General features: G+C 45.5%; 1 protein-coding gene and 1 long non-coding RNA gene across 3 annotated transcripts in view; one reads left to right on the forward strand and one right to left on the reverse strand.

Moving 5' to 3' along the window:
- MYO1D (myosin ID) overlaps positions 1-19,172 on the reverse strand; it is a 354,052-nt gene that overhangs the window by 26,419 nt on the left and 308,461 nt on the right. The window lies entirely within an intron of this gene.
- Positions 139-18,134, forward strand: LOC122233585. 2 transcript variants are annotated; one of them, XR_006211217.1, is made up of 5 exons: positions 139-240; positions 1,587-1,720; positions 16,311-16,444; positions 17,225-17,425; positions 17,853-18,134. It is a non-coding gene; the product is annotated as an uncharacterized LOC122233585 (long non-coding RNA). The 2 variants fall into 2 exon arrangements; XR_006211218.1 differs by having other exon boundaries at positions 17,225-17,380.

Raw genomic sequence — 19,172 nt, forward strand, 5'->3', positions numbered from 1 at the left:
AGTCCCAGTCTCAATTTCACAACCAAAAAAAAGGGGGTTTCTTAGGAAAGTGTCATAAACACCTCCACCCTAACGGGCTCAGACTATGATGGAAACCATGAAGAAGTGACTTACTTCTGTATTTCATGACTTTTGTTTTCCTTAGGAAGTCACCTGGACCTGGATTACAGCTGAGAAGAGGAACTCTTAGTCTGAAAGAGCTCAGACGTCAACGTGTTTTTTCCTCCATCTGTAAAATGGGTACAATGAGGTTCACGCAATTTGTTCGAGTGGGGAACTGCAAGTTCCCGGTGTTATGTCCTCGGCTCCTGGGGTGATACACCTCTGATCACTGATCCAATGGCCCAAAGACAAATCTCCCTCCCTCTCTCCCTCATTTCTGTGGCTATCTCATTCAGAAACCCAGCTCCTCAAGAATTTTACATTCCTGGTTATTTTTAGACTCATTTAGTTTGTTCAGACACGGTCACCACATGGCATGCAGCTGTGGAAAGCAGCTGCTGTGGTTTGATTTCTAGTCCATATTACTTGACATTTCTTGTCAGGTGATTTCTAAAATTTCTTTCTTTCTTTTTTTTTTTTTTTTTTCCCCGGGGGATCTCAAGACTTTTCCCCCTGGATTTTGAGGTGCAACATCACAGCTGTGCATCTGAGAGCCTGCTCCAGGCTGGGGATGGGGCCAGAATCCTGCTAGAAAGGAAGATTTCTTTCTATTCTCAGGACCCAAACTTCTCAGCCCCAGAACACTCAGGTCCTGACAGCTTCCTGAAGACCCTCCTCTCAGTTTTGTGCTTTGAGTGAGGGGCTGCTGTCTCCTGGTCTCAGGAAGAAAGGAGGAAGGGTGAGGCAGGTAGCTGGCCTGCCAGGAGCCTACCTCAGTAACAATAGCTACCATGTACCAGAGGCTGGGTCACTCCGCTGAGGGGAAAGCCGGACCGGATTGGCTGCAGGCTTCCTCCTGCTCCCCCTTAACAGCTTTTCTCCCCGACAGGTGCTTACCTGCCTTTCTCTGGCTCATTCAGCCATCAGTCTCTTGGCTCAGCCCATACATCCATCCACCACGATGCTTTTGCCTTTAGGAGTTTTGCACATTCTGTTCCCACCTGGAAGACTCTGGGTTCTTTTTCCGGACCAACGCTATTTCTCATTTGATTCTCAACATCAGCATCCCTTGGGGAGCCTCTCCCGATCCTCTAAGACAGGGTTAACTCTCTCTCTGATGCACTTAACACCTCGGACTATAATATTTTTCTTACAAACAGGCCTGTTTATTCCTCCAGTCTCCCCACTAGACTCTAAACTCCTGGGTGGGCTCAGGTCTTGTCCACAGTTGCACCCCCACTTCCCAGCCCAGCGTCTGGCCTGGCATACAGCAGGTGCCTGGCAAATATGTGCTGAATAATGTTCCAGGCTCACCAAGAACTCCCTCCTCCTTTTCTTCCCAACCCCCCATGTATTTTTTAGACTGTGTCGAATTCTTTGTTCTTCAAATCACTTCTGTAATAAGCTTTCTATTTTATCACGGCATCTATTCAAGTCAAGTCCTTTGTCAGTTCTGAGTTTGACAAAAATCTTCAATTGTGCAGGTACGGACAAAAACGTGACGCCGTGTCTGACACATAAACGAGAAGTGAAAATCGTGGCTGGATAACCTGAAAACAGCTAGCGACATCTGTATCCTGGCCATCCTTCCTCATGAAGCCTTCTTTTTTGTGGGCTGGTAAGTTTTGACCCTTGTTTTTAAGGTGCGGTTATTCTCGACAAGGAGACAGCATAGGTTTCCAACTAGGAGATAGTTCTCTCAAGAGAGTCCTTCTTACAGTGGAGGAAGTTTTCAGTTACATACGGTCTCCACTCGCGTCCCTTCTCCCCACCCAACCGTGTGCTTTAGGCAGACAGGAACGAACGCACGAGCCACGGTTATCGGCGGTTACCTTCAGCAGCACTGCCAGCTTCTCCACAACTACTTTGTGCGAGATGACGTTCCCCAGCCCTCACTGCCGCGAGGCGTGTGGAGGTGGGAGCGCACACAGCGTGTACCACGGCGGCACAGCCCTCTTCTAACCGCAGCTCAGCAAATTCAACGCTGGGCCGCAACAACGGCCAGAGGGACGGGGTCCCTGCACACACAGGGCTTCGGAGTGGCCCCAACGGCATCTGAAGCCGGGCCTGGTGCTACCAAAGCAGCCCCGGGTCCTGGCAAGAGGACTGGAAGGGAGGGGACGTGCGGACGTCCGAGGGCCGTGCGCAAGGAGGCAAACATCACGGAGTGTCCAGCCTGCTGGGGACACTGCCGGGCACCATGGACTATAAGCCGAGGGCCCGCCTTCTGTCCTCGGTGACTTTATGGTCTAGAAATATTGACAGGAAGGCAGAGGCAAGACATTTTGCACAGCAGTCGAGGCTAAGCAGATGCGAAACAACCTGATTCTTGTGGCAACAGCACTGGCCTGGGCGGGATCTACCCCGCTTAAGGCTTATACCTCTCCTGCCCCGGCCCCGGCCGATGTTTGTGGGGAAGAAGGGCTCGCCTGACTGGAGGAGAAGCAGGATACCAAGGACCCTGTTGCTACCGCAGGTGGCAGAGAGTGTCTGGGTGACATGTGCTAAGAAGCTGGTCCCCTCAGATTAAGGAAGTCAAAAGGGAGAGGAGCTGGCCCGTATAAAAAACTTGGGGACACGTGTCTGGAAATGATGGGGATGGGTGGTATGGCAGGCTGAGTAGCGGCCCCGCAAAAGGTATCCACATCCGATTCCCTGGAACCTGAGAATGTTACCTCACACTGTAAAACAGGACACTGCAGATGTGATTACATAAGGCTCTTGAGATGGGGAAGTTATCCAGGATGATCCAGGTGTGCCCTAAATGCCATTGCAAATGTCCTTGTAAGAGAGGCAGAGGGAGATCTGACACGGACAGAAGAGAGAAGGCCACGTGATTGTGGAGGCAGAGATGGGAGCGATGTGGCCACGAGCCAAGGGATGCTGGCAGCCCCCAGCAGCTGGAAGAAGCTTGGAATGGATTCTCCCCTAGGGACTCTGGAGGGAGCTCTGTCCTGCGGACACTCTGATCTGAGGTCAAAATCATTTCAGTGATAACGACTTTCGACTGCTGGCCTTCAGAAAGGTGACAAAACAATTTCTGTTGTTTAAGTCACGAAGTCTGTGGTCACGTCTTATAGCAGCAATGAGAAACTTAAGATACAGTTTAGATGTGCCACTTGATGAAGCTTCTGATTCAGTTCCCACAGGCATTGTATGCTGGGACCAGTAAGAGAGAGGGACAATCATTTCCTATTATCATATTCACTATGTAGAGCCAGCATCAAAATTCTGCACACATTCGCACGCACACGCACGCACACACATGTGCACATACGCGCGTACCCCTCTCCTGGATTTGAATCAGCAACTGCTCTCATCCAGCTTTGCAGTGTTAGGTCGTTTCTGAGAGGAATTCATAGTAAATTGGAACAGGTCGCTGTGAACTGAGAAAAAGAATCATGAAGCAATCGCGGAGTCAGGGGTGGGGGTGGGGCGGTGCTCCCAGAAGGCATCATGGACGCACAGTGGAGACAAGAGTGGGAAGCAGAAGGCAAGGACTCACTTTAGAGGAGCAAGCAGCCTGGACAGAGGGAGCACCGCCGCCCCCCCCCCCCCACCCCAAGAAAAAGGAAAAGAGAAGGACTTCTTTTGCAGTTCTGAGAAGATGCTCTGTCAAGGAGAATATAGGGATAAAGGAATGCCTGATGAGTTTTCTTTCTATCTTGAAACTCTTTTGTAGGGATAAGTGTTATAACCTTGGGAATGGGATTTACTTGAAAAAGAGGAATATGGGGACATTGCGGAGCGCGCTGTGTGAACGTGGCCAGGACAGTGTGGTGGGAGGGGGTGCTGCCTTTTGGTTGGGGGGGCAACTTTGGGCTCCTGCTGCATTTTAAAGGCGGGAGGTAGGTGCCTTTAGCTTAAGGAATGATTTTGGGTTTGGGATGCTGAGGTGTTTCTGTGGTCCTTGTGAGGGAAGATACAGAAGGGGCACAGGGGGTGAGAAATCCCCCAGGTTGAGAGAAGAATGCCCTGTCTGTAGTTGTGGCACCATTCCAAGAGGCTCTCCAGAGACAAGGCTCCTGACTATAGAACAGGTCCTATGCCATCTTCTGTCACATCAGCAAGCTTGGGGAACCAAGCAGCCTTTTCACTGCACACTGGCTCCACAATGTCAAGAGCTCTCCGATGTACCTACATTTCAACAATAGCGTCTGGAGTCCCTAATTCATTACTGGTCAGCATCACCTAGTGAACATTCACAGTATCCACAGCACTGGAGGTTCGTGAGGGTTTGCAGGAAAAGTGGATGGCACAGGTCTCTGTTCTCCGGGAAGAAACAGACAAATACAAGTAAATCCAAACCCAAATGAAAACACAGGTGACAGGTGTCTCAGGTGCTGACACCAAGAGGAAGTAGCAAAGAACCCAGAGGATCTGTATTCACCGAGCCCCCATTTATACTGTATCTGTGGTCTTGAAGAGTCATAGAACTGCTTTAAGTCTTTCTAGCCATCTGTAAAATGGGTTTACTAGAATAACAAATGGCTCAGGTTGTTAAAAGAGCTAAATGAGATAATGAATACAAAAGCCGTCTATTTATTTGATTTTATTTTTTCATAATCTCTACGCCCAATGTGGGGCTTGAACTCACAACCTCGAGATCGAGAGTCACACGATCCACTGAGCCAGGGGGTGCCCCTGAAAGCACTTTTAAAACATTAACTGTGGTCTTAACATATGTTACAATGTATAGCATAAGGAAATATTAAGAAATTTACACTGAGGAGGGTAGAAAAATGATAGATGGTTAGTGTAGTTCCAAGAATATCATAATTTCCTTGTGACTCATCAGGACACTCTGGGACAATAATTAGAGCTATCGTTCAAGAGAAAAGAACATCTTGATATTGAGCATAGTCCACATGGGGGTTGGTCTGCCCCCTTCTTTCAGTGCTGTCTTCTTTCCCTTTGGAGAACTGACGCACCCCTACTCCAACCATGGGCGCAGCCGCCCGTCACAGCGCCTCGCTCCCTGGCCTCAGGGCACGTGATCTGGACCCTACTCCCTGGCCTCAGTGCTGGAGCCAGGGTGGAGGGCACGTGATCCAATGTGGGCCACTCACAGATTTTCTTTGGAGGATTCATATATTTGAATGAGGCAAGCTTTCCCCTTTCCTTTAGGTTGCTATGCTGGCATAATGCAAGCCTGGAGTGGCCTGTGGCCGACAGTTCCCCTGTGTAGAAGCAGCCTGTGGTAGGACAGAATGAGGCCAACACACAGAGACTGGGGAGTCAGGTTAGGGGAAGAAAAAGGATCTTGACAGCAAGCAAGTCCTTAGTTCTAGTGCTTAAACCCCCAGGGTCCTTCACCTCCCAGTTCCTTCCAGGATATTCAATTTCGGGTTTCAACTGGTCACGTCATCTGAAAGAGTTCTGATTTATATAGTGGGCTTACTTGGCGATACTACATAAACCCCGATGAAGGGCAAGTAAGAATGTTGTTGGAAAAAGATTCTACAAAGGTCATTGTTTTCCCGGGGGAAAAAAAAGGGGGGGGGATCAGCTCAGCATTTAGAGATATTAATCCTCAATTTTCTAAACCTGGCTCAGCACTAACATCCTTGGGTATTAATCAAACAAAAAGGCCATGTGCATGCATTATGATGCATGCCAGCAGAAGCATTCAGTGAGGGTTTGACCAGATTATTTTAATACCTGACAAGCACGATCAGCACAGGGGAGTGAATTCAAAATATACACAGACGGTAACGCTGAAACGTGCAAGAGAGTGACTGGGACAACGCTTAAGCTTCTGGAGTATTAAGCACCAGATATTATATTTCTTCTGGTTTGCTTACCGAACAGGGAAAATTCGTGTCTCTACAGTAGGATCAGGAACCACAAAACGGTACTTAGAGGTGACTGCACTTGAAGCTTATACTTGCTGTCCGTGGTTACCTCGCTGCCCGGCTGCAGACTGCCATTAGCAAAGAGCCCAACTGGTGTGGAGTGGGATCCAATCCGTTGTGCTCCTCTAGGAGGAGAACATTCTGGAGGTCCCGCACTGCACCATCCCTGCCTTCAATATGGCCACTGAGAACCGCACGGACAACTTCCAGTCTAAGTGCTGAGAAGGCAGCTGTCTGGAGCAAGTATCAGAGACAAATGTGAATGGTTTTCTGACCTCCATCTCTCTTTTATTGATCAACCAGGTACATTCTGCCTTCTCCTGAACTACTACGAAGTTTCTATTTGCTGTTAATTGTGACCACGAAGTGACAGGAATTTAGGAATTAAGAGATTGCTCACAGCAAATGAAAGAGTGTAGAGCCAACATCTTATGATGACCCATGGCCTTAAAAGGGGTGCCCAGAGTGGGATACTTGGGTTACTTTAAGAAGCATAGATGGGAGAATATTAAAAGTTGAGGACAACCATTATTAGGTGGCTAGTGTCACACAAAAAAATTTTTTTTTGTCTTTTTTAAAGTTTATTTTTGAGACAGAGAGAGTGTGAGTGAGGGAAGGGCAGAGACACAGGGGGAGAGAGGGAGAATCCCAAGTAGGCCTCATGAGGTCAGTGTGCAGAGCCTGACGTGGGGCTCAAACTCATGAAACCATGAGATCACGACCTGAGCTGAAATCAAGAGTCGGACGGATGCTTAACCGACTGAGCCACCCAGGAACCTCTTCTCTTCTCTTTTCTTTTCTCTTCTTTTCTTTTCTCTTCTCTTTTCTCTCTCTCTCTCTTTCTTTCTCTTTTTTTTAAAAAATAGGCTTCAGGCCCAATGCAGAGCCCAGTGTGGGGCTTGAGCTCACAACCCTGAGACCAAGACCCGAACTGAGATCAAGAGTTGGATGCTCAACTGACTGAGCCACCAGGGTGCCCCTTGTCACTAAAATTTCTCTGTAGGTCCTAAGCGTATATGGAGACTGGTATGTCCATTTTGCCACAGCAGAGCTGAGGCCCTCCACCCCCATTATTAGGGGTAAAACAATTCTATTTACCTTTATCTCCACCAAGATTATCTTGTGTGGTGGTTGCAAATGAATGAGAGATAGCCTCTTTAAGAAGCCAGCCTCCACTATTACACTTTGCTTCCCTGGGTTTTCCAAGTCAACGAATTCAGTCAATAGTTGGCTTTCTGCCTTTGGTCTTGTTCCCTGACCTCCCTGAAGCACCTGACGGGGCAGCTGTAGAACACGCTCTCATGTGGCTTCCACAGTGCAGTATGTTCTTGTGTTCCTACTCTTAAACCTCTTCCCTCTCCCTCCCTTCCATGTCCTTAGGGAGTTCCTATATGCTGATAACTCCCAAGTCTATACCTGTAGCCTGTTAGAATCCCAAACCTTGGACTGAGCTGGCTTCTGGACACCTCCTCTTGGGTAGGAGGCTGTCGGGGTTACTGTGCAATCACCCGCCCAACTGCTCAAGCCTGATGCCTCCAGATGCTCCTTGACTCCACCTTCTTTCTTTCTTTCTGCAGCAATCCTGTAGATTTTTACCTTCTAAATCTCTTCCAGAACCACCTTTCCTCCCTTAATCCCTACTGCCACCTATCCAGACTTGCACCGCATCTCACCAAAATTCCTGTAACAGCTTCCTCTCTGCTCTCCCTGACTCCCAGCCCCTCTTCAAGCTGCAACCAGAAGGATCTTACTAAAACATGAATATGTGAGTTACAAATCTGATCTCTTGCCTGAAACCCTCCTTCTGTTTCTCACTGGCCTCAGGAAGGGGTCTGAACTCCTTCCAGTGTCTCTGGGCCCTGCTTCCCTCTCCAGTTATGGGCTTGTCACTCTCTGCCCAGCTGGCTCAACTATTTTCAGTTCCTCCATGCACCAGGCGCTCTGTCCCCTGCTGGATTTCACACTTGCTTTTCTGTTTGTTAGCACACTCTTTCCTCTAAGATCCTTCCCTAGTTGAAGTTTATGCTAAGGAAATAATCTGCAATGTCAACAGATACTTACTACAGGATGCTCACAATATAACATAATATAATATAATATAATATAATATAATATAATATAATATAATATAATATAATAATATAATTAATATAATATCCCGCACATATTATAATAAAAAATTTGGAAACTTCCAAAATGCCCAGAAAACACAGAGCATGAACAGGGCAGGGAGGCAGAGAGAGAGGGAAACCCAGAATCCGAAGCAGGCTCCAGGCTTTGAGCTTTAGCACAGAGCTTGAAGCCACAAGCCGTGAGATCATGACCTGAGCCAAAGTCAGATGCTCAACCGACTGAGCCACCCAGGCGCCCCCAGAAAACACATTTTATAAACAATTTTAAACATTTGCACAAAGTTTTGTGTTAATGGGAAATTACTCAAGTCATGTAACTTTCCAAAACTTCATAGATATTAAAATAAGAGTGCAGGGGTGTCTAGGCGGCTCAGTCAGTTAAGTGGCTGACTTTGGCTCAGGTCATGATCTTGTGGTTTGTGAGTTCGAGCCCCGTGTCGGGCTCTGTGCTGACAGCTCAGAGCCTGGAGCCTGCTTTGGATTCTGTGTCTCCCTCTCTCTCTGCCCCTCCCCTGCTCATGCTCTGTCTCTGTCTCTCTCTCAGAAATAAACATTAAAAACAATTTAAAAAATAAAGTAAGAGTGTAGTTATTTTTGCATGACAACATTATTGGTGATTTAAATTTTTTCTTTAGATTTTTTTTGTTTTCCAAAATTTACCCATGAACATGGAGCAATTACTTTCATAATCTGGAAAACACACACACACAGTTTTTATAGCTTTGTATCATTTTTAAAAAGAACATCTATGAGCAAGGTTATATGAATGTAGACGTAAACAAGGTGAAGATCCCTTTTCTCAGGGAGAATGTGGAGAGTTTAAATCCTTAACTAGGACAGTATCTAGAAGCTTTCAGTGAGTCCTGCAATAATCTGTTGCAAAGGGGGAAGTAAAAAAACAAAAACAAAAACAAAAAACCCCAACACGGCTGAAGAGTTTGGGGGAAGTTTCTGCTAATGTACCACGGACAAATGCTAGGGCTAATATTAACTCCTCAATTTGGGACGTGTGTTTCCGTTACTGAAAAAAATCCCCCCCTTCCTTTTTACCCCCTGTGGATATGGGCACATGTTTTGGTGGTGTTGAACCAACCAGCTGGAGGGCCACAAGAAGAAATGAATGGAGTGAGCAGAATATGGTGAACTCTCCAAATCCCCAGCTGCGATGCTTCAGTCAGCAGGGAACAACAGGTGTCGTCCTTGTCAGTCTGTGTGACCAACTACAGACAGAGAATGGAAAGTTAACACACAGAAGTTTTTGTTCTCCAGAAAAATGAAAATCATTCAGCCAAGTCCATACAGCTGTATCTCGTGGCCATTTGTGATCTGTTAGTCTTTGCAAAGTAACGGGAGGCATTTAGTGTGGGCCTGAGAATATTACATACAAGGGGGAGTTTCCCACTGAAATAAGAAGCATGGATGCTGTTTCCATGAAAGGTTCCTGTCTAAATTAAATCTGGAGTTTAATTCACAGGCAGTGGTAGAAGAAAATGGTATACTTTTGGGAAAACAAGACAAAACTTTTAGCTTACACAAAGATGTCATTTTAAAGCATAAAATGAAAATACAGCAACTTTTGCTCACTTAACTGCTGATTAAATTTTCACTTTATACGCTGTGGAAAACGGTATGGAGTTTCCTCAAAAAGTGAAAAATAAAACTACTCTCTAATCCAGCAATTGCGCTACTAGGTATTTACCCAAGGAATACTAAAATACTAATTCAAAGGGATACACGCACCCCTATGTTTCTAGCTGCACTAATTACAACAGCCAAGATATGGAAGCAGCTCGAGTGTCCGACCGATGAGCTGATAAAGATATGGTGTACCCACAATGGAATATTATTCAGCCATAAAAAAGAATGGAATCTTGCCATTTGCAATGACATGGATGGAGCTGGAGAGCATAATGCCAAATGAAATAAGTCAGTCAGAGAAAGAGAAATACCATGTGTGGAATTTAAGAAACAATACAAATGAGCAAAAGGAAAAGAGAGAGAGAGAGAGAGAGAGATAGGCAAACCAAGAAACAGACTCTTAACTATAGAGAACAAACTGACGGTTACCAGAGGGGAGGCTGGTGGGGGCATGGAGGAAATAGGTGACAGGGATTAAGGAGTCTACTAGTCGTGATGAGCACTGGGTGATTAAGATGCAAACTTTAAAACATGTTTTTAAAGGTGAAAAAGATTCACTTTATGACCTACCACAGAGCATTTGCTGCAAAGCATATAGTAAATAACTAAGTAATCGAGTAACTAATTTAACAACAAAGATTTCAGTCTCTTTGAAGGGAGGGAAACGATACATTGTGCTTATACAGTATTTATATAAAAGCCTATAACATTGAGATAATACCTTTGGGGATCTCAGAGTGTTTCCCTCCAGAAGCAAGGTTGTAGCAACTCGAGGGGGAAGGGCAAATTTCTTTCTTACACTTAAGTCTCTTCCTGCAGTCTGTACTCAGTCCTGAGAGGCAGAGCCCAGCGAGAGGCAGGGGAGCAGAGTGGAGTTAAGGTCTCCAAGGCTACAGACTTGGGTTCTGCTATTTTCTGGGCCTGGTGCAAATGAAATCACAAGTCATAACTTGATGAGGGGAAACAAAAGAAGATCCTAATGTGTTAAGTCATTTAAAACTGCAAACTGAGTTTGCAGCTGGATAAAATGAGTAGGCTCTTATAGGTTTAGATATTAAAAGGAACCATAAATATGGATGTGTGGGTTAAGTAAGTGATGAATCGTAAGGCTGGCTTAATTTCTCAGATTTTTTTTTTTAAAGTTTATTTATTTTGAGAGAGAGAGAGAAGGTGTGAGCAGGGGAGGGGCAGAGAGAGAGGGAGAGAGACAGAATCCCAAACAGGCTCCGTACTGTCAGTGCAGAGCCCAATGTGGGGCTCGAACCCACGAACCGTGAGATCATGCCCTGAGCCGAGATCAAGAGTTGGACGCTTAACGACTGAGCCACCCAGGCGCCCCAATCTCCAGATTTTTATTTATGCATTTATTTATTTGTTTATTTTTAATGTTTATTTTGGAGAGACAGAGAGAGAGAGAGAGAGAGGGAGAGAGAGAGCAAGAGACAGAGAGTGAGCAGGGGAGGGGCAGAGAGAGAGAGAGACACACACACACACACACACACACACACACACACAGAATCCAAAGCAGTCTCTAGGGTCTGAGCTGTCAGCACAGAGCCTGGCACGGGGCTTGGATCCACAAAATGTGAGATCATGACCTGAGCCAAAGTCAGACGCTTAACTGACTGAGCTACCCAGGTGCCCCTCAATTTCCCAGATTTTCATATGGATAATTCTAAAGGCAATGCCAGTTTATTAGTTGCTTAGAATTACATTTGAGTTGGAAAAAAAATGATAGTATGAATAAAGAAAATAGTAGTATGCCATATATATTTCATTATCAAGTTTGAATTATATCTTGGAATCTGATCTGGGTCTGATCTGTAGAATTTCCCACTTGACACCCTTAAACATTGGCAATGTTCCAACAATTGTTACTGACTTCTTTTAAGCTTCATTACTCAGGATTTCATTTTGGTGGTTTGAAAAAAAAGTCCCATGAATTGCATCCTTTCACAGTTAGAAATCGAAGGGTTCACACTTCTTGTCAGCAGGAAGTGGAGGTTGGGAAGAATTCTATTTTTGGAGTTGAAAGGGCACCTTTGACCCAGAAATGTGCGGTTGGATGAAAGCTGTTTCTCTGTTCTGTCTTACTTGATGTACCCAAGAAATGGAGAAACGTACAAGAGTACAACTTCAGCAGACTTGTTTCCTCTTAGGGCTCCGACATAGGCCCATATCAACCACATCTCAAGAATTTGAGATTTTCAGGTGTTTATTTTGGTCTTGTGTGACCCATGTAACAGTCATTTAAATTATTCAAAAGCTTCCAAATTGAAATCCTGACTGTCTTCCAAGATATAAAGGTCAGAATTTATTCTTCTAAGTCAGGGGATGGGAAAAAAAGGCCCATGGGCCAAATCTGGCATACTCCTTGATTTTATTAAAAATTTTTTTTTAATTTTTTAATTAAAAAATTAAATCTCTCTCTGCAGGGGAGGGCAGAGAGAGAGAGAGAGAGGGAGATACAGAATCTGAAGTAGGCTCCAGGCTCTGAGCTGTCGGCACAGAGCCTGATGTGGGGCTCAAACCCACAAACTGTGAGATCATGACCTGAGCTGAAGTCAGACGCCCAACCAACTGAGCCACCCAGGTGCCCCTACTGCTTGATTTTAAACAAAGTTTTATTGGAATACAGATATGTCTGCTATTCATTTACATATTATCTATCGATGCTCTTTGTGCCCTAATGGAAGAGTCAAGTACTTGTAATAAAGATTGCATGGTCTGCAAAGCCTAAAATATTTACTATCTGGCTCTTTACTGAAAATGTTTGTCTACTCCTGGCCCTGATGAGAAATTGAGGAATTAAAGAGAAGGCCTATAGAAATAGTGACGTTAAAGAGCAGGCGCTACAAATGCCAGTATCATAAATGATTAGTTTTTGGGGCGCCTGGGTGACTCAGTCAGTTAAGCACCCAACTTTGACTCCGATCATGATCTCATGGTTCATGAGTCTGAACCCCATGTCGGGCTCTCTGCTGTCAGCACAGAGCCTGCTTCAGATCATCTGTCCCCCTCTCTTTTTGCCCCTCCTCCCTTGCTCTCTCTCTCTTTCTTTCAAAAATAAGTAACTTTTATTTTTTTATTTTTTTTTATTAAAAAAAATTTTTTTAACGTTTATTTATTTTTGAGACACAGAGAGACAGAGCATGAACAGGGGAGGGGCAGAGAGAGAGGGAGACACAGAATCTGAAACAGGCTCCAGGCTCTGAGCGGTCAGCACAGAGCCTGACGTGGGGCTCGAACCCATGGACCATGAGATCATGACCTGAGCCGAAGTCGGATGCTCAACCGACCGAGCCACCCAGGCACCCCTCAAAAATAAGTAATTAAAAAAAAAAGTTTAGTTTTTAGGGTCTAATTACTTTGTATAATTGGCATGAGATGTATCTGTGACAACATATTAAGATTCTATGAAATGAAGTCTTTTTTAAAGTTTATTTATTTTTAGAGAAAGAGAGCAAAAGAGAGTGAGCACATGAATGGGGGAGGGGCAGAGAGAGAGAGAGAGAGAGAGAGAGAGAGAGAGAGAGAGACAGACAGAGGGAATCTGAAGCAGGTTCCAGGCTCTGAGCTGTCAGCACAGAGCCCAATGTGGGGCTCCATCTCATGAACCGTGAGATCATGACCTGAGCCGAAATCAAGAGTTGGACACCTAACCGACTGAGCCACCCAGGTGCCCCTAAAACGAATAGTTTGGACTGAGGGCCACTAAGTAACACAGGTGTCAGTAGAGAAAGAAATGACTCCATAGGGAAGGAAATGTAATCCTAGTATACTGCTTGGCACCAAAAGAAACAATGTTTATAAAATTATAGAAATACAAATCCTAGTTAGGGGTTTCAGCTTTAGAGTCAATCATCAAAGTATAAAACAATGTAAATATTAACGATGTAAAGCTGTAGGTGTCAAAAGTTCAAGCAGGGACAGTTACATCTTCCTCCTTTGACATGGTGGTTGGTTAAGAGAGGTCATGTCTGAAGTTGATGGAGCATGAAAAAGAGATTCTTGTATGTTTTTGTATTTCACCGATTCCAAAACTCATACTTTTTTTCCTGGCCTTTAATATCTTTGAAACCGGAATGCTCCTTACTCTTGGCAATACTTTAATGTTTCTTTATAAAAAAATTTTTTTTAAATGTTTATTTTTGAGAGACAGAGACAGAGCGCAAATGGGGGAGGGACAGAGAGAGAGAGAGAGAGACAGACAGACAGACAGACAGACAGACATAATCTGAAGCAGGCTCCAGGTTCTGAGTTGTCAGCACAGAGCCCGACGCAGGGCTCCAACTCACGAGCCATGAGATCATAACCTGAGCCAAAGTTGGACGCTCAACTGACAGCCACCCAGGTGCCCCATTGACAACGCTTTAAAAGTATAATTGTTTCTCAAAAATTAAACTTAAAAAATAAGGTATAATTGTCAGCGTTATTTTTCCTTGGGGGAATATAAAATAGTGGTGCATCTTATAACAGATGGCATCTTACATCTGATTATATGGTATTTTGAACTGTAAAAGCAACAAAGAATAAACCGAAGGTAATGAAAAAACTAACAATAATTGGAAGGAAATAAACCGTCATCTTTTACAGTCAAAGGTCAATCTTATGTCTAAATATGAGAAATTAAAAAGATGACAGTATAGCATGTTGTTTATATATTCATTTTATTTCATTATTTTTTTAAAGATTAAAGTAATGTCTACAACCAACGTGGGGCTGGAACTCCCAACCCTGAGATCAACAGTCCCACGCTCCACAAACTGAGCCAGCCAGGTTCCCCTTTCACTTTAAACCCATCCACTATTTGATTTTTTAAAAACCACACTGTATTAGTTTCTTGCAGCTGCTGCGACAAATTACCACAAAGCTGCTGATATACATGCATTCTCTCCAATGGTTCTGGAGGCCAGAAGTCTGAAAGCAAGATGTCACCAAGGCCACGTTCCTCCCAAGGCTCTAGGGTTCCCTGCCTCTGCTGGATTCTGGGGCTGTGTCACTCCAACCTCTGCCTCTGTCCTCACCACCCCCTTCTCTGGGTGTGTCAAGCCTCCCTCTGCCATTCTCTCATAAGCACATTTGTGGTGGCATTTAGGACCCACTTGGATAATCCAGGGTAATCTCCTAATTTCAAGATCCTTAATTTAATTATATTTGCAAAGACCTTTCTTTCAAATAACTAATACTCACCGGTTCTAGGGATTAGGACATGGACATATCTTTGGGAGCCATTATTAGCTTACCCATGCATTAGTTTGATTTTTTAAAAATATAAATCTTGGGGCGCCTGGGTGGCTCAGTTGGTTAAGCATCCGATTTCAGCTCAGGTCATGATCTCATGGTTCGTGAGTTCGAGCCCCACATCAGGCTGTGCTGACAGCTCAGAGCCTGGAGCCTGCTTCGGATTCTGTGTCTCCCTCTCTCTCTGCCCCTCCCCTGCTCATGCTCTGTCTCTCGCAGTCTCTCAAAAATAAATAAACGTTAAAAAAATTACAGAAAAATTATAAATCTTGTCATTCTACAACTTGAAGTCCCTTGGTAGCTACTCATAACTTCTAGGATCAAGTTCAAATGATGTATTGGTTAAAATTAGTCTCTACACCAAAAGCACAAAACACAAGAGAAAAACACATCCACTGGACTTTAAAATTAAAACTTTTTGTGCTTTAAAGGACACCATTGAGAAGGTGAAGAGACAACTCACAGGAGTGAATATTTGCAAGTCATATCTGATAAGGAACTTGTATCTAGAATATACAAAGAACTCTTTAAAAAATTTTTTATTTATTTTGAGAGAGAGAGAGAGAGTGAGAGAGAGAGAGAGAGCGCATGCAAGTGGGGGCGGGGCAGAGAGAGAATCCCAAGCAGGTTCCACGCTGTCACCTCAGAGCCCGATGTGGGGCTCGAACTCACAAACGGTGAGATCATGACCTGAGCTGAAACCAAGAGTCGGACACTTAACCGACAGAGCCACCCAGGTGCCCCAGGATATACAAAGAAGTCTTTGAGCTAAATAATAAAAAAGATATAATGATTTAAAAATGGGCAAAGGATTGGGGCACCTGGGTGGCTCAGTCAGTTAAGCGTCTGACTTTGGCTCAGGTCATGATTTCATTGTTCATGGGTTTGAGCCCTGTATCGGGCTCTGTGCTGACAGCTCAGAGCCTGAAGCCTGCTTCAGATTCTGTTTCTTCCTCTCTCTCTGCCCCTCCCATGCTCGTGTTCTCTCTCTCTTTCTCTCTCAAAAATTAACATTAATAAATTTATAAATGGGCAAAGGATCTAAATAGACATTGCTTTAAAATGATATAAAAATGGCCAATAAATCCATGAAAAGATGCTCTACATCATTAGTCATCAGGAAAATGCAAATAAAACCACAAAGATACAGTTCATACTGACCAGGATGGTGGTGATAAGAAAGACAGTACCCAGTGTTGGTGAGGACTAGAGACACTGGAAGACATTTCCACTGTTGGTGGAAATGTAAAAGGGGTGCACCTGCTTTGGAAAATAATGTGGCAGTACCCCATAAAGTTAGACACGGAGCTACCATATGACCTTGTAATCTCACTCCTAGGTATATACCTGAGCAAAATGAAAACAAGTCCACACGAAAACTTCTACAGGGATGTTCATAGCAGCATTATTCATAATAGCCCCAAAGTGGAAACAACTCAAACGTCCACCAACTGACAAATGGATAAACAAAATGTAAGTATATTCATACACTGGAATATTATTTGGCAATAAAAAGGAGGTACTGATAGGACACAGTGCTACGGCATACGTGGACCCTGAAAACATGATGCTCAGCGAAAGAAACCAGTCCCAAAGGACCACATGTTATACGACTCCATTGGATGAAACGTCTCGATAGGCAAATCTATAGCGACAGAAAGCAGACTGGTGGTTGCCTGGGGTTGGGCAGGGGTTTAGAGGGAATGGTGTGTGTGGGGGTGACTGTCAAAGGGTATGGGCCTTCTACTTGGGGCGAGGAAAACATTCTAAGTTGATAAGTGGATCGTGCACAATTCTGAACGTACTAAAACCCACTGAATTGTAGGCTCTGAATGAGTGAAGCGAATGGCCTGTGAGTTACAGCTCAGTGAAGCTCTTCATGTCCAGATAGACAGTCTATAGCCTCAGAGGGTCCACGCTCCAGTCCCAGCCCCAAGAGAACGTGCAGGTGGACAAGAGAGGGCATGCGTGCAAAGCCTTCACAGTCTCTGGCACGAGGTAGATCCCCTACACGTGCAGCCGTTACCCACCTGACATTTGAAGCTTTATAGCCCTCGGCCCCTGCCGATCCCTGGCCCCCTTCCACCACTTCAACCCTCCTTTCGGGCAGTCTCCACACCCCCTCCCACCCCACACGAAGTTATCCTTAGAGCCCCCTGAAACAGCGTCAGCACATCCTGCTCTTACTAGAATGCTCCTTTCCCCCTGCCTCCCCCGGCTAATTCCTCCTTTCTTCCCCTTCCGTTTCCTCAGCTTTATCTCTTCCAGAAGCTTCCCCCTGTAGGCTCCGAAGACCACCCGATCCTTGGCTCCAGGTCAGCCGTTGTTCCTCTCAGCTCCCACAGCTGCCGGCACACCTCTGGATGACGGCGCTTACCATTCTGGATGGCATCTGTCCATCTGCCTCAGGTCTCATTTGTCTTTACGTGCTCGGGCCCAGCACAGTGACACAGGGTAAGGAATGGCAGTGCCGAACAGCCACCAGGACTATACAGACTCATCGTAGCAGCCGGCAGTCTGGCAAAAGCTCTCCTAGGGAAAGGGGAGGTTTCCCCCTCGCTCTCCGGACTGGAGAGCTCCTCTGTTTCTCTGGCACAACTGCTCTGGTGCCCGGGCTTATGCGCACGCGTGTGCAGACTTGCCCCAGGGCCCGCTTCCCACAGAGTGGCAGGGAAATGGGGCACACTGCCTTTCCTGTGACACCGGTCAAGCCCTCTCCAGCTGTGCCCCTGTGAGTTTATTAACACTTTACTGATGCACGTGTTCAGACGTGTGTACTTAACGGGAAGGGACGTCTGAAGAGCACACACAGCACGATGTTTACACCTTGCAGCATATGGAAAATACGTTTGCAAAGCATTTTTTTTTTTTTTTTTTGTAGGAGGTAATGCTCAAAAAGAGCCGACAGTTTGGGGACAAGAAGGAATGACTACTTTCTGAATACTCCCCACATCATAAGCACAGTCAGTAATCCACCCGGTGAGGTCTGTGTGAAATGTCCTGTGACACTCAGAAGCGGCAGGTGCCCCAGCCCAGATGCATCCAAGCCAGGGTGGCATGGTGTGGGCAGCAAATACCACGGGAAACTGGGTGCAGTGATCTTTATCTCCACTCCAAGATGGATTTATCTATCCCTGAGAGTTTAAACACAAGGGCTGCCATGTTGCACGGCTCCAGGGCTGCCCTTCCTATCACCACCGAGGTGACAGGCGCCGCCCCGTAAGATGGTGCACGGCAGTCTGTGTAGCCATCAGAGGTGGCCTTGTTAAATCTTGATCACGTAACCTTATGCGTATTAAAGCAAAAAGGACATGCTTATTTTCATATGGCACTGGTCTCTTATTTTATTATTTTTTTAACAACGCTGTCCAAATTGTCCACATGACTTAATGAAACAGTGATGTACTTTAAAGGAACCTCCAAACACGAGGAGGGTGTAGCTGGTAAAAACTTGCGTTATTAGCCACATTGTAGGGCAGCATTCTTAGCAAACGCAAGCAACATTCTCCTGTCCCATGTATTTTGTTGGTTAGGGTTAGAAAAACAATGAAAGGCCACTGAGCTCTCAGGCACCCAGGAAAATACGCTAGATGTCGTTTCTGAAAGTCAGTACCTTCGCATCTTGACAAATGAGAGTCAATGACACATCCTCCCAAGGTGTGCCAGTCAGGCAACTGCTTGTCCTTATCTTTATTAAAACAGAAAATGATCAATACTGGCACGTGCATGTCACATCCCCCTTCTATGTTCTATGCTATTCTAAGAGTATTTTTAGTTCGCTGTGATTTTCCTGTCTCTAAACTGCCTCTCCTCCTTGTAACTGTGTGCAGACTGGTCCACCGGCCTCAGGATACCTACCTGGGGTCAGGGGTATTTTTTTTAATGTAGGAGGGGGAATCTGTCCACCTTGTGAGGTCCCATTAAGTCGCACCTCCTCTCTGACCTCTTCCCCCCGAAGGCCCTGGCCCGGACGGAGTCTGCACCTATCTTGACGCAAAGCGGATGAGAACATGGGCAGAGTTGGAGAGGATGAAGCAGAAATCCTGACTCTGCCACTTACTAACCACAGGCACCTCTGGCGAGTGACGTGGCCTCTCCAGGTCTCAGTTCTGTCATCTGAAAAGTGGGGGCAACACCCCTCTCGTGGGGCTCTTAGAGGGCGCAAGGAGAGAGCGCATGTAAAGCAGGTGGCACGGTGGTC

This window comes from Panthera tigris, chromosome E1, assembly GCF_018350195.1.
Source record: "Panthera tigris isolate Pti1 chromosome E1, P.tigris_Pti1_mat1.1, whole genome shotgun sequence".
Taxonomy (NCBI): domain Eukaryota; kingdom Metazoa; phylum Chordata; class Mammalia; order Carnivora; family Felidae; genus Panthera; species Panthera tigris.